The sequence below is a fragment of the Chlorocebus sabaeus genome, chromosome 18, assembly GCF_047675955.1.
Source record: "Chlorocebus sabaeus isolate Y175 chromosome 18, mChlSab1.0.hap1, whole genome shotgun sequence".
NCBI classification, from domain to species: Eukaryota; Metazoa; Chordata; class Mammalia; order Primates; family Cercopithecidae; genus Chlorocebus; species Chlorocebus sabaeus.
The window spans coordinates 56259730-56276150 of NC_132921.1; positions in this window are offsets into that span (position 1 = coordinate 56259730).

Sequence of the window (16421 nt, forward strand, 5' to 3'; positions counted from 1 at the left end):
TAGAGGGACAGATTGAGGATTTAATTTCAGATTTTCATGTCTGACTCTCATAGCCAGATGGTCTTTACACAATGGAAGTTTTGTACCATCAGTCATAATTGTTTCTTATCACTACTATTATTAATGCCATTAGTAAAAATAATGTTGAAATCATTTAAATGTCCGTATTGAATAGTCCTGTTGATTTGCTCTCCATCTCCCAGTGCACATTTTAACTGATCAGGCTAATACTCATTAAGACCCTAGAAACTGCTTTCTCTCCTGATAACTTTGAAGAAAGTGCACAGATTCTTGCTATCAGTAGCAATTTGTTTATAGCAGCTCTTGCCACAGTTGGAAGAGTTAATACTTTATTTCTCTTTCTTTTTCTTTGTGTTTGTTTTTTGTTTGTTTGTTTTTTGAGCAAGACTCTTGCTCTATTCTGGCTGGAATGCAGTGGGGTGATCTTGGCTCACTGCAATCTCTACCTCCCAGGTTCAAGTGATTTTCCTGCCTCAGTCTCCCAAGTAGCTAGGATTACAGGTGTCCACCACCATGCCCAGCTATTTTTCATACTTTTAGTAGAGACGGGTTCATCACGTTGGCCAGGCTGGTCTTGAACTCCTGACTTCAGGTGATCCACCTGCCTTGGCTCCCAAATTGCTAGGATTACTAGGTGCACCTGGCCTTGTTTCTTGTTTAATTATTACTTATTGACAAGATTTGTTGTTGTTGTTCTTGGCCTTTGGGTTGTGTGTGTGTGTGTGTGTGTGTGTGTGTGTTGTTTTTGTGATTTTTTGGGAGAGGGGAGGGTTGGCTATAGCATATTCACAATTCTTTTTCTTTTAAATACATTTTATGTGTTTAACCATAGCATGATTCCACTGGATAAGTTTTATTGGATTTTTTCAGGGGTGGAGCAGGGAAAGGTTTTTTAAAAATTGAAATATGACATCCATATCATTAGAGTTTTAAAGTGGGTAATATGCTTAAGGCGGATTTTTTATGGTTAGCAAAGCTGAGAGGTTCTGACACCCAAAGGATGCAAGAAGAGATAACTTACATAAATGTATATGGTGCCCCGGAGGTGCCACAATTGTATTATGGGGTTTCTCATGAATGGTCTTGGTTCAGACAGTAGAACAGTGAAGCAAAGCTAAGTGGTTCTATACCGGATGGGCTGTGCATGTGACACATTACACTGCAAACAGAAGTACCTTTCAGTGCCAGATAGTTTACTAGGAGGCACTGGAATATGAACTAGTACAAAATAACTAAGGAAATGTATATCTTATTAAAAATATTTCTTTAAAACAGCCACTGCATTTCTTTAAAAAGCCACTAGCTTTAAAATGGATAGCCTAACAGATTGCATGGAATAATCTGAAAATGATAAGGTCTGAAGCTTAGCAAAGAATATATTTAATACATAAACTGGAGAATGTAGAAAATAGGATGGTATGATATGATTGATTGATTGAACTATTTCTTAGAGATTTCAATCAGCCCTGAAGTTTATTTCTTCCTATTTTGAAAACTGCATTTTCTTTTTTTAAAATTTTGTTTGTGAAGTGCTTGCTTATACTGATTTTGTAACTCCTGAAAGGCAAAAAGCAAATAATTATGAAGAAAGAGGTTCGTGGCAGAATTCTAGTCAAGTACCACTTCTTACACGAGCAATTATACATAATGCTTAATTAATTGTTTTACATGTGTGAGGCAGTCTTGTCAAAATCAAGGATCCTCAATGGAACTAAAAGAAAGTGTGCTCGCTAGTAAGCAGCATCACAAACATACAATTTTTCATAGCTAGGATTTCCCTTGGAGAAAATCTCATTTCACCCCATTATTTTACATGTGACCAAGTGAGATGTCCATGCAATTTCTTGATGAAATAATAAAACAAGATTTGGTTATTAGCTTTTAAAAAGATTAGCCACAGAGATGTTGATAAATTGGTACTCCCATTGCAAAGATACCCTTCTTCTATGCTGTTAACTTAAACACTAGAGACCATGTGACTTATTCAACTAATATAAACCAAAATGATAATAGTTGCTATCATTTATTGAGAACTGACTGTGTGCTAGACTCAGTCCTAGACAGTTTCCATATATTATCCCATTGAACCTCAAAATAACCCTTCAAAATAGACATTTTCATTCATATTTTATGGCTAAAGAAACTAAGAATCAGGTAATACCACAAGTTGAGGTGGCAGAATTACTATTGTAACTCAACTAGAGTCATAAAACCTACTTGCAATTATTTATTTAAAACATAGAAGGTAAGTATCCAGCAAAGAATTTCAAATGCCAGTAATGAATACAGATGCTTCACAACTTTCTCCACACATCTGCCTTCTTGTGGACAAACAGATTTCTCAACTGAATAAGACTACCAAAAATGGCGGTAAGGATATCCAATCACAGTCAGGTTTTATTTCTTCATACATCTGTATTGTTTTATGATGTGAGATTATAACTAGCGTTCACATTAGACGACCAGAGAAGAAACTTATCATAAAAGACCACATTGGGCCAGGCGCAGTGGCTCACGCCTGTAATCCCAGCACTTTGGGAGACCGAGGCAGGTGGATCGTCTGAGGCCAGGAGTTCAAGACCAGCCTGGCCAACATGGTGAAACCCCATCTCTACTTAAAAAAATACAAAAATTAGCTGGGCATGGTGGCACATGCCTGTAATCCCAGCTACTGGGGAGGCTGAGGCAGGAGAATCGTTTGAACCTGGGAGGTGGAGGTTGCAGTGAGCCAAGATTGTGCCACTGCACTCCAGCCTGGGCAACAGAGCGAGACTCCATCTCAAAAAAAACACAAAAAACAAAAAACATTGATTTAAGGGTCTCAAAACAAGGACTTGGTACGTATTTCTGTTTCAGAAATATGCCCATTGGCATATCTGCAACCGTTAGAAGATTTACCTTCTCAGAAGATAAGATATTACAAACTCAATATTGACAGTGATACAGGAAACTAATAGGTTTTCCAGAGGCTAATTACAAACAGGTGGTGGCTGGGGCCAAACTCCAGGAATCACAAACCCATTTTGTTAGAGCTCATTAATGCTTCTATTCAACTCCAGGAAAATGTGCACATTCCACAGCATTATAGGGGGTTTCAGGTTGGCTGATAAAAAACAGGTGATTTTTCTCACACAAAAACTGACCCAGGGATAAAATAAAACAATATAATTAGCCTTCCCACGTGGCAGGGCCTCTCGTGGTAGTTACAGGTGGATTCTGCTGGAGCGATAACGGAAATGCTGTTGTTTAGTGACCAGGTAGGGGAAACTGTGGCAGCTTCACCACAGCCAGTGGTATCTATGCACACCCAGGTTGAGCCCAAGCACTGAGGCTTCTCTCTTCTCCCTAATGGCAAGTGCAGTGGGATTTTAAAATTTGATCTGAGAGTCTGACTGCTTCAGTGGAGGGCTCTGCAATTTCACATTTCATCTCAGCAGCTAATGTCCAGATCTTGTCAAATCACCACCAAGAATATACCGCAGGGCTACCCTGGACAAAACTGTGCTGTTCTGTGGCACCTTCTGAGGGTTCAGTGACTGTGATGCAATCAAATGTGCTGTCTCATGCTAACATTAGAAGGGGGGCTGCTGCTCCCCTGAAAGAACATCTTGTTTTCTCTTCCACAACCGTTGTAGTGCTAACCTTTTTCAGCTGAGCTGCTAGTTTCAATTCAAAATATCCTATCTTGTTTTTTTCTGCCTTTTAAAAGTGGTAGAACTTATTTTGACAGTGAGATCCTGGAAGATGAAAACAGAAAGAAAACAGTTTTCTTCCTGATTGTTTTCTTGCTGACAATTTTATTGCCATTGTCTTCCGTGTGGCTAATGGTTGTTAGGCTGCTGGTCTCATACCAATTATTTACAAAAAAAAAAAAAAAAAAAGGAAGTTAGATGGATTTTTAATATACTCTTTTTCCCAGTTTCTTAAAGATGGGCAAAAAACATTGCTACAGACACCACAAAATGCAGATTATTAATTAGATAAAAGTACAAAAGTACTTTCAGGCCATTTTATGATTACAGAGGCTGATTGAAGTCTGTTAAGTTTGTATGTCATTCTTGGCAAGATATGAACGTGACTTTTCACATGCTATTTCACTGACAGCCTATTTTAAAATTTAAAATAAATTGTCATTACTCTGATTTAAAGGTCATGAAGTTTACTGATTTCTTTGTATTGCATGGAACAAAATAAATTTTCAAAATATTTTATACAGCCTCAACTTTGAGATCCTTTTGAAATGCAAGAAAATAAAGATACCCACCACAAAATGAAAATTTACCTTCAGTCTATTTGCCACTGGAATTACTACAAGTTCAAGATCAACCAAACAGGTTGAATCACTTTAAAACATCAATGGCCTAATGCTTAAAAAGATCATCTTTTTGTAAGTAATGTCATTCTGGAATATTAAAATGTCTTATAAATGTACATTTCAGAACTTAATTCACTCAAATGAATATTATTCCCTTCAGAACAGTTATCTGAAAAAGGAAAGCCCTCTTTCCAGTAATAATTTCATTGTTTAAAACATTTTGAGAACTGTCTTTATTCCTCTTAGAAACTAATAAGAAAACGGTCCTGTTTTTAGTCCTATTTTCTTTTTTTGACTCTAAGTAGCATAAGCCATCCTTCTCATCTACTTAATGTCTAGACCTGGCAATCATTTTTTTGTGTGGTTCTTGTTTCCAAACTTAAATGATCAAAGATCAAAAATTTTTTGCCATCAAAGATATTTAGAAGATTGTGCTACAGGATTTGAGGACAATCTCAAAAAGGGAATTTCAAAAGCACGGTTCAAGCCATGTCAACAAAATTTAGAATGCTATGTTCAACTTCGCAAGGTCAGGACTCACAGAGGGACGTCACTCACCTTTCTTCTTGTCTTGCCTCTTGTGGCAGATCCCCTTTCAATGGCTGGCTTCTGACACTGGACGAGCTGCCTGTTTTCCTCGTCTATAAAATGATGCCAAAGGACTGGATGTCTGCAAAGGATCTTTCCAGTTCTAAAATTCTAGGACAATGATGTGTGGTTCTCTATGTGACACTTGGTTGTTTTCGTTTCTTTTTAATTAAAAGTCACTTTAGGCCACACCTTTAATGTATTCAGTCATCATATCAGTGATTGGGGATATTTCTTCCATAGTCTCTTTTCTTCTCACATTCTCCTGTATTAACATTTAGTGCCACTTAGGGGCAAGAACAAAGTTTTTATTCCATTGAATTTAGGGCTTGTGGACATTTAAAATTTTTTATTGTAGATCAGAGAATGTATCAACCTTGCGCGTGGGGAGAGAGAGAAAAAGAATGTGCAAAGATACTCATGTAATATAAACTTGTTACATTAAAAAAAAACTGCCAACATCCCTGGTTCTCACTCTGATGTTAATCTTTCATGTATTATAGCACTAATCTGATTGACTCTATTTACTTGTTAAAAGCTTGGTCCTTCCCTTTTCTGTTGGCATTGCAGCAGTTGCTTACCTTAAAGGAAAAATGATGGTTAAAAAATACTTCCTGTGAACTGCTGCCAGTTGCAGGTATTTGCAGGACATGTCTGGTTCTATTTAGGGTTTTTTTCTTTCTTTCTTTAGCATCCTTGGCCATATAACCTGATCTTTTTCATAAGAAATGTCAGCAAAGTCTTTGAATTAATGAGCTGTGAAGTGCTCAAAAACATACCATTTCAAGAAGTATCTTGCAAGGATATAACACTAATGGGAGGTGATCCTTGAGTTTATAACCAAATATCCCACCCTAACTAAAAAGAACTAAGATAACGACTGGCCCAGTCACAATCTCCTTGAACAAAGACATAGAGAAGAAGTGATGAGGAGTGGGGGAGGTCAGAACCAGAGTAGCAATCTGGGGAAATGTGTTTTTTTGTTAGCCTTTCTAGCTCTGTTGAGCACTTCCGTCAAATAATGGAATTATACAAACCCCCCTTTAAAAGATAACCAGGTGGAGTATAGCAAAGAGAAAGGAGGAGGTGAGGTGTGTTCAGGTTGATCAAATAAAACTGAATGGTAGGTCCTCGGCTACACCTAATGTGGGTTTTTATTTTCTTTTAATTTTGCCATTAAAAAAATGCGGTGTCACTCCTTCAATCTTTTTACAATTCTGCATGGTTGAACATTTGAAATGAGTTTGTGTATCACCCTCAGGCGCTGATTCAGACTTGATTGGGGCAAAGCAGACTGCATGTGCTTATTTTTATCCACGTCATTTGGGACGTTATGTCGCCAAAGGAACCAAAAATGTGCTGTTCTATTGCCAAATTATCACCTATCCTTTGATGAGACAGGGCGATGATCCTCAACAAGTTGTGCGACCTTAGTGTAATAGCAATGTCAGGTCAACTTGAGAAAGTGAAGAGAGAACCCTAGACACAAATAAAAAGAAACAACCAACAATCCTTATAATTATCATCATCTGCTGCTTTTCCCTCTTTTGGCAAAGAAACACTCCATCCATTTGCAGAAATCGCCCGCGGAAACGTTACATCAAAACTAATCACAACGATTAAAATCAGCTTTTCTGTGCAAGAGGAGGGTAAAAAGCAAGTTGGAGGCTGGAATGAGACTGTTTTTCCACCAAAAAAAAAATCTGGAAAAAAATTTCCTATATGTATATTTCTCTATACATATACGTAGAGCTTTATTTTTGAAGGAGATCAATTGTCTGCCCTGTGACCAGTTAATTTGATTTAAGTTTTATTTTGGAGATTGATTTAGACTAGAGGTAGAGGCATGAGCTAATTGTATCCTGATCCTTGCCTTGAGGGGTTTCAAAGCCCTGGAGCAACTCTTCTCTGTATTTTGTTCTGTCTACCTTAGCCAAGCTATTGCATTTCTCTCTGGTGTGGCGAGCCGAGCAGATCGCTGGGAGAGAAATCGGAAAAGGGGGGAGAGGAAAAGGAAAAGGGGACTTGGAGAGAGACTTTGTGCTTCAATGTTTCAGGTAAGATCTGACGGTTTGGGTTTGTTATTATTTGCTAAGGAGGGTATGGCTGGGACTTTGGGCGCAACTCGCTTTTACGCATGTGCCAGGCATGGGGCGAGAGCGCGGCACACTCGCACACACGCCGCCCGCCACGGCGGGCGACTCGGGATCCCCTCGGACCCGCGGCGGGGCAGGGGCCGCCGCCTCCTCCGGGGCTGCCGCTCCCGGTTCTCGGCTTTCTTCCTCCGGTGGGAGCGGGCGCCAGCAGGGCGGAGCAGAGCGGGCAGGAGGAGCGGGTGCGGCCGGCCGGGGCCGCGGCTGGGGGCCGGGAGCCGGCGCGCCGGGGCCGGGTTTCCGGATCTCGGGGCCGGGTTCCGGATCTCGGAGAGGAGCCGCCTCGGCTCTGGAAGCCCGTGCCAGAGCCGCCCGCCCGCTGCTCCGCGCGCCAGCCTCCCCGGCGGCCGCTCCGCCGCGGCTCTCCCCCGCCCTCCCCGAGCCCCTCCCTCCTCCCCCGAGCCCCGCGCGTCCCTTTCTTCCCCGGCGCAGAGCTCCGCGCCCAAGAACCGGCCCCGCCGAGAGCGCCCAGCGCCGCGGGTTCCCGGACGCCGCCGCGGGGGCGCCCCGAGCCCAGCGCACATCCCTGCGGGGCGCGCAGGGGGTGGCGGCGCCCGGGGCGGCGCTTCCGCCGGGGGTAGGGGGCCCTCCGCCCCCTTCTCGCAGGCAGCCTCCGCGGCGCCCCCGGACGCCCCGTGAAAGACGCCATTGTGGCGGCCGAGCGGACTGGGGCCCGGGGCGGTTTTTTCTTCCCCCTTTTGCCTGGGCCGGACCGCGCCGCTCCCCTTTGTGAGCCGCGGCTCGTGCCCGGCGCTCTTCGTCTCCGGCCGGGCTGATCCAGATTCGCGGCCTCCGCCCACCCGGGCGCCTTTAAAGCCCCCTCCCACTCCCTCCCATCTCCAGCCCCCCTCCCCCTTTTGGATGCAAAGGTTTCATTTATTTTTAAAAAGCTCTCATTCCTCTTCCTCCCCACCTCCTCCCCGGATAAAGGGCACGGCACATGCTCCGGATTAGAAGTCTCCTTGGGAGGCGGGGAGGGGGTGGGGGCGGCGCTGGGACGGGGGGAGGATGCGAGCGCTGCAGGTAATGGCTGTGGCTTTGCTGCGCTCGCCTCTTCCCCGCGCTGCCTGCAACGCCGAGTCCGAAGCCCGCATCCTTCCCTCCCCTCCTGGCGGCCTAGGTTCCCTTAAAGGGACAGAGTTTGCCGGCCGCCTGTGGCTCCGCCGTCTGAACCAGCGCTCGGGGCGCAGAGGTGGGCGGGAGGGATGCAGTTTGGCTCCTTTCTGACCTCTTTCCTCCTCCGCTCCCCTCAACTCCCGCCGCCCCCCCTACCCACTCCCGCCACCCCTCTTTACTGAAATGTGAAGTGTGCTTCCTTTCCTGCCCCCAAGAGGGACCTGGCTGGAAAACAGAGTCCGCGCCTCCTGGAGTAAGAACGGGGTGGGGGGCGCGTAATGGTGAATTCGCGTTAAAAGTGAGGTCGAGCCCCAAACATCCAGGAAGAGGAAAGCAGACCTGTGGTGCAGGAATCCCTTACCTGCACGCGCGCTCCGCACAGCCTCCCCGCCACCGCAACTTGCGAACTGTCGCGGGTAGACAGTGTCTGCCTTTGTGCTTTCGAACACTTGCACTGTCGTGGAAATGATTTTCTGGTATCAGAACGTTTTCAGTGACTGCTTCGGGGTTCGGCTGGGCGGAAGCCAACTAAGTTAGCAAAGTTGCAAATGGGGCCGTTGGCTTTGTACGTGGAGAATGGCACGCGAGAACTGTCCAGGATCCCAGTGGCACTGGCTTCGTCGCTAAAAGGTGCACCGCAGTAGGCAGGAGTAATTTGGTACAAATGTATTACCTTTTAGATAATAGAACTGGCTGCTTTCAAGCAAATCCTTGACTATGCGTTGTGTGTGCGTGTGTCTGTGTGTGTATCCTGGGTGGTACTGGGAGACATAACAGTTTAACATATTCTTTAAGAAACGTTTGCCTTCTGTTTTCAATCAACTAAGCTGGCAGCTAGAGATACAAGTTTATTTGAGAATACCCTCTGGGTACCAAGCATGCTTGGATTGTTTTAGCAAATTAAAAATGAGCAAAATGCTTTTACCTTCTCAGCAGTAGACTCCTTAAGAGACCTCCTGTTTTGTGTGTATGTGTGCGTTTTTTAGAGAAACATTTTCTGTGTGTATCTCAAATGTGTTTTTAATGCGGAAAAGGAGAAAATAAAGGATTTTAAAAGGCTGAGGCTGATTCTGTAGAATGATTCATTAAACCTGATTCTACATCAAGGAATTCACCTACATATATGGGAATCTGTGGCAACTAATAGCCTACTTGGTGAATTTAAAATAGCAGTGGGTCCATTTGTCTCCTGGATAATGGGCAGTGTGCCGATTTATTCCTCGTGTTTGTATTTGTGTGGCATTTGGCTTACTACGAGGGGCTGATGTTCAGGAAAGGAACACACTGACTGCAACAGTTTGACTCAGGAGTCCTGCTGCTGCCTGAATGGAAAGAATTGTAAGCAGTTGTTATGATGACAGTAGGTTAAATGTTTACTAATTAGGTTGCAAAGGTGACCATGAAACTTTAAAACTTTGCATCACGGAGAAAACTTCATTGGGTTAGGCTTATATTTGTAAGAGGGTAACTAGGCAAAAATGTCACATACTAGCTGGGAAGAAATTTTGAAATGAATTGAGTGTGAAAGATATTTGGCAAAAATCTCCCACCATAGTATGCAAAACGACTGCAGTGATTTTGCTGTATTAATTATGCCTGAAGCACAATATATCAAGTTCTCCAGCACACACTAGAGGTCTCTCTTCTAGCTGTAAGGTTTTTGTGTTTGTAATTCTTTGCCAGGGCTTGCATAGTAGGGGTGCACAGGAACAGCTTGGTTCATATTTACTTAAGTAATGGTGATTTACTGACCATTCAGCTTACTCTGACGTGAGATATTTATTTTGGGGGGAGCCTTCAGTAATCATTGTACAAATTATACCACTTAAGGACTAGGAAAGTAACTTCACTAAGACTTCAACTAGATGATGGTGAAAGCATATTATTCGATTTGCATTGAATAATGCGTTATGGACCTTTTGGCATCAAATTATTTATCCAAAGCAATTTGTTTTTAAATGTAAGAGTAATTAGTGACAGACGTATTTTATCAGAGAACTTTCTTAAATTAAACCTCCATTTAGCTCTACGTTTAGCAATAACAATTGCTTGCACAAATGCTTTCTTGTCTTAATGTTTCTGAATCAGAATGATAGTTTTCTACTTCTGATGTGATGTTTTTAGCTAAGATCTTTTCCCATTTGCATTGCATTTGAGTCATTCAAATGATGTTTGTGAACTATCAGTTCACCAACGTTTTTATTTACTTGTTTATTAAACTGCATTTCTGAACCTTCTTTTGGACGGCAGTTTATGATTTCCCAAGCAAACAGAGCATTTATTTGCTCCATCTTTAGGATGAACTATCTTGGGAATAAAAATGAAATTTGTGGATGCAAGCATGTATGCTTATTTTAATAGCTTACTCATGCAGAAGTGAGACACAGCTCGCTCTGGCTTTTCATTCATAAAAACGTGGTAGATATAAATAATGTTTTGCTTGTTAATGAGTTTGGTTTGAGATAACTGAAGAAACAAAACAGAGAGATTATCCTTTAAGAATAATAAGCCTGTGTTCATTAGGTCCGTTCATTCATTCATTGAACAAATATTTGTACCTGCTGTATAAGAACTACTGTGTTAAATGCTGGAGACACAATAGTGAGAAAAAGCATTCAGAGCCTCCAATCTCCTGGAGCTTATAGTCCAGACAGAGAGGTAGACATTCATCGAATAATTGAACAACTGACAGAGATGAGTGCTTTGAAGGAAAAGGAATATGGGTTCTGGTAGCATTAACTTAAAGAGCACCCAAATGGCCTGGACCAGGGTCAGAAGTGCCACACACTGAGATCTAAAGGATGAAGGGGCCTAGGCCAGAGAGAGAGAGAACAGAGACTAAGTTCAAGGGAGAGAGAAGAAGGAACAGCATTTTACCAAGCCACGAGAGGCTTAGCAAAGGGGGAGGAACTCAAGGTTTAACTGGCTGGAGTAAGAGACGGAGGAAGCAGCGATGCAGACTGCAGGGACAGGCACCTGGTCTTCACCCTACAAGTAAGCGATGGGGAGGATTGGGAGAGGGGCAGCAGTGACATAATCAGATTGGTGTTTGGAAAGAATGGCTCTGCTGGCACTCTGGGAAGTGGTTAGAGGGACCCAGGTGGATGAAGCACAGCTCTTGGAAGGCTATTACAGTCATCCAGGCAAGAGAAGACGTAGCTGGGTTTAGGGTAGGGGAACCACTGATGGACGGGTTTGAGATCTATGTAGAGGGGAAAGTTTACAGAACCTAATAAAGGTTTGGCCATAGGTGAACAAGAAGTGTCAAGTGGACACCTAGGTTTCGGGCATGTTAATTGAATAGACAGGGGAATTCTGAAGCCTGGGTGGATTTTGTATCTTTCGCTTCATTTCTAATAGCCAGATTAAGTAGCAGTGAGAAGCCTCATTCATATCCGGTGTAACGGCATTCACAAAGGAAACCAAAGCATCTAGTCTTTCTTTAATCCCTCCATTTGTTCAGCAATTGGGTCTGGAGTGCCTACAGTGTATCAGGCACGCAATGGCCTGCTCTTTTCATCCTGTTATCCAAAATGCCTTTTCCTTTATGAAGTGTACCATGTGGTTCCATTTATCCAAGTCTGACTAAGTTGGAATTCATCATTAAAGTAGGCCTATGTTGAGCCTTCTGAAACAAACCTGTGCCTTATAGTACAAATTAATTGTGTTAAAATATTATAAATGTGTCAGATGATTATAAAATGAATGGTTGGATGCTTTTTAAAAGTCCGTTTACATACAAATAACTGACACAATTATGCAAATCACTCGACTGAAAACACTTTGAATATCACTCTCTCCATAGGGGTTTGATGTACAAATGCAATTCCATAAGCTACTTTTCTTGGTGGTTCTCATGTGGATGCCCCTGAGGGCAAACTCTAGTTGGAAAAACAACCGTATTTTGACCTATTCCTTATTTCTTTATAAAAATGGGAACGATGCCATCTCTCTAACCTGCATTATAGGATTGTTAAGAGGGAAAATAAGAGTATGTCCAACTGAAGTGTATATACGTAGTATCAATCAACCCCAAAGGGCACTTTCTCTGGAGGAGCCGCCGCAAGTCTGGCCCCTGCTGTCTCAGTCCCTCGGTCCACATCAGTCCCACCTTATCCCGGCTGCCTCTGAAACCCCAGGCACTGGTAACATCCATGGCTAAGATTTAGGGAACAAGTAGCAGAGGCCATCTGGAATACCTGCCTCCCTGAGCCCTGCAAACAAGACTGTGAGGCAAGTAGTATTCCGCACCCATCTTATTCTGCACCCACCCTAGGTAATATGCCGGAAACCTCGGTGTCCACTTGACACGTCTCTCTTCTTGTTCACCTGCGGCTAACCCTTTACTAGGTTCTGTACACTTTACCTTCTTCTTCTTTTTCTTTCTTTCTTTCTTTTTTTTTTTTTTTTTTTTTTTTTTTTTTGAGACTGAGTTTTGCCCTGTCACCCAGGCTGGAGTGCAGTGGCTCAATCTCGGCTCACTGCAACCTCTGCAGTGATTCTTCTGTCTCAGACTCCCAAATAGCTGGGACTACAGGTGCCTGCCACCATGCCCGGCTAATTTTTCTATTCTTAGTAGAGGTGGGGTTTCACCATGTTGGCCAAGCTGGTCTCAAACTCCTGACCTCAAGTGATCCACCCACCTCAGCCTCCCAAAGTGCTGGGATTACAGGTGTGAGCCACCGCACCTAGCCAACTTTCCCTTCTAAATAGATCTGACTCTTCCATCAGTGTTCCCCCTACCCTAATCCCAGTTGTATCTCCTCTTGCCTGGAGGATTCGAAAGGTTATGTGCCTTGCCTGAAGTCAAAGACTAGGCTAGTGGCAGAGCAGGGATTCTAACTCAGCTGGCTGACTACAAAACCCGGTCATTAGCCCCCGTTAGCCATTCTGCTTTCTCATCTACACCCATAGTCCTTTCTGTCCAGGACATACTATTTAAGCCCTTTTCAAGGGCCCTTGGCAGAGAGCTTGCTTGTTCTGCCACCAGCTTCCATTCCTCCTGTGCTCTCTTCGTCCTCAGCTCTGTATCTCTCTACCACACCAGCACCCTACTGTTATGCCAAGAGAGAAAGAAAAAAAAAAAAAAAACAGCGTGAGATTGTTGTGATCAGAACATGTGAATTGGTCTCTATCTCTTGCTGAGCAAAGTACTCTGTCATGCTGACCAAAATAGGGATTTGTTTTCTATCCAATGGGAACTGACAATTCGGCCCTTGCTGCCGACACCAATGCTGCTATTAAGAAGAAGAGTTATGAAACTGAAGAGAATGTTAACGAGATAGATTTCAAAGGCTGGCTAGAGGAAGGGATATTCTTCCTGATAAATCTCTCCAAAGCATCCACTGCTATCATCACTTACTTGTTTTTGTAGCTCTTTCACTTTGCTGGAAATTTGTAGCTAATAGAACAGAAAATGTGTATAAAACAAAAGACTCAGACTTTCTATGTGAGGGGGAGAAAAAGCTACCACATTGGTCCAGTGGTATTGATCCTTCTCTATCCTACCCATCCACTCCCACCACCCCATAGGCAAATCCCACTCCATCTCTGGAGTCTGTGCTGTATTTTCTTGGTAATTACTGAATCTCTCTAAGCTTCAGTTTTCTGAACTACAAATGAGATAATAATATGAGATCATTGCAAAGGAGATAATAATAGTCTTAGAGTTGTTCAGAGAATAAAATGAGATGTAACGGGATGGATATGCCTAGCACAAAATAAGCACTCAGAAAATATCCATATATTATTAAGAGTAGGGACTGTGTTTATTCACCTTTGCTTTCTCAGTTCCTTAATACAGGGCCTGGCACACAGGATAAGTGCTCAATGAATAACTGTTGAATACATGAACACGTAATTTCAGAGAACACAAGAATAAAGCCAAATGTTGATTTCACTTCCCTCTAAGTACTTTTTGCCATTGACAAGAGGACCCAAGTTCTGCCAGACGCCCTCACCTGCTGGTTATGAGCTTTTTCTTTTTTCTTTTCTTTTCTTTTTTTTCTGAGACGGAGTCTCGCTCTGTCACTCAGGCTGGAGTGCAGTGGCGCAATCTCAGCTCACTGCAAACTCCACTTCGGTTATGGGTTTTTTCTAACCAGTTAGATCAATCATTTGGGAACAGATCAAATTTCATCTGGGGAAGCACTGATGCTAAGTAGGATGTTGCCTCAAAGATGGTCCTGTTTTGCCTTTTGATTACTCACGTGGAGGTCCTCCTGTGCACATTCGTCATGGGATTTCCGAAATCTGCGGACACTTATGCTATGAAATGATGCAAATACACCGCTAGGTTCTGAACCCCCACAATAGGAATCACTGAATTTGCGTGTTAACACTGCAAAGAAACACGGGACCCGGTCTGATACCCATTCCATCCAGCAGATGGCAGTGACACACATTGGCAAGTAAACTTGGAATCGCCTCTGGTCTTGCTGTTAGTTTCTCACCATTGCCTGTCTCTCCTGGAAAAGCGAAGCCCAGCCAGCTTTAAAAAGCTGCCTTTTCCCAGCACTTTGGGAGGCCGAGGCGGGCAGATCACGAGGTCAGGAGATCGACACCATCCTAGCCAACATGGTGAAATCCTGTCTCTACTAAAATACAAAAAAAATTAGCCGGGCGTGGTGGCGGGCGCCTGTAGTCCCAGCTACTCGGGAGGCTGGGGCAGGAGAATAGCTTGAACCCGGGAGGCGGAGGTTGCAGTGAGCTGAGAGCGTGCCACTGCACTCCAGCCTGGGCAACAGAGCAAGCCTCTGTCTCAGAAACAAAACAAAACACAAAACCAAAAAAACAAAACGGCCTTTGCTCCTTCACCCAAACAACCGAGGCTCAACGGGGACAGCTGGAAGGATCAACACCTCCGAGTCGCCTGTTTCTTCCTGGGCTGTGGGGCAGGAGGAGAAAGAAAGCAGACCTTGTTATCTGATGCAATCCACTTACTGCCAGTTTCCCAGAGATATGAACCATAAGAGGCCTGCTTTCCTGTTTGTTTAATCAAATCAACAGAAGAAAGTGCTGTCCACCTCCAGCGTCTACCATGCTCTGGATTGAGAGCACTTGGTGCCAGAAGTGATCAGGAATACTAGTAAAGATAATAACCCAGTCTTAGGCAGTCACGTGCCGCCAGGGAATGGAACAGTGTCCTGTGCTGCTGAAGACCCATGTGAAACCCTCTCCTGTGGGGTCGTGAAATGACTTGGTCTTCTGGTTGCTTAGAAATAGAGACCCACTGTTAATTGTGTGACCCCAAAGCTTTGGTTTCATTATTTATATAATGTAGGTGAGGAAAACCACCTTAGAGGGTTGTCGTAAGAACTGAATATGTAATACCAATACAGTGCTTTAAGTGCCAGACTGTTTTTCAAGGGCTTTGCAAGATATTACTTGTGGAATCCTCATCCATCACCTAAGGGGGTGATATTATTGGCACCCCCATGTTTTAAATGAGGAGATGGAAGTGCAGAGAGATAAAGTAACTTCCCCGGGTCACATATGATGAGTGGTCGAGCCAGGAGTTGAACTGTGCATTCGAGCTTCCAGTCTTTGCTCTTAGTCTCTACATGCGGCTGCCTCTTACTAATACTGATTAGTAATGACTAATACTAATAATTATTAAGCACGTTCCGTATGCTAGGAATGTTACATATTTTAACTCCTCTTTCATTTTCACGTTCACTATAAAGTTAGGAATGATTACCTTCCTCATCTTAACAAATGAGGAAAAAGTACTCTGTGCCCACTCAGTAGGAAACACAATAAAGTAATTCCAAAGAGGTGTAAATACTTCTGCTCCAATTTACACGTGGATACAGGTAAACTAATGACAAGACTGTCATTTATTTAAGTGCTATAGGATGGGTCCCTCTGTAACTCCCCCTGTAACTGACTTAGCAGAAAGAGAAATCCGCAGTGAGAGTATATGGGGCTTATGCTCCCATTGCACATGACAAGGTATGTAAACATTTTTAAAATTGTCTTGCTCTTTAAAATTTTCATCAGGGGCCCTTGGGTGTTTACAGCCTCACAGCCATTTCCGGAAATGGTGAATGGCCTGCTGAACTTCGGTTTGGCCCCACTCCCATTTATAGCACTGCTTTCTCCTGCTAAGAGTCACCATCATCATTTGATGAAGAGGTAAGATCTAGGTGACTTAAAGCCTGGCCCAGTGGCTCATGCCTGTAATCCCATCACTTTGGGAGGCCAAGGTGGGTGAATCACTTGAGGTT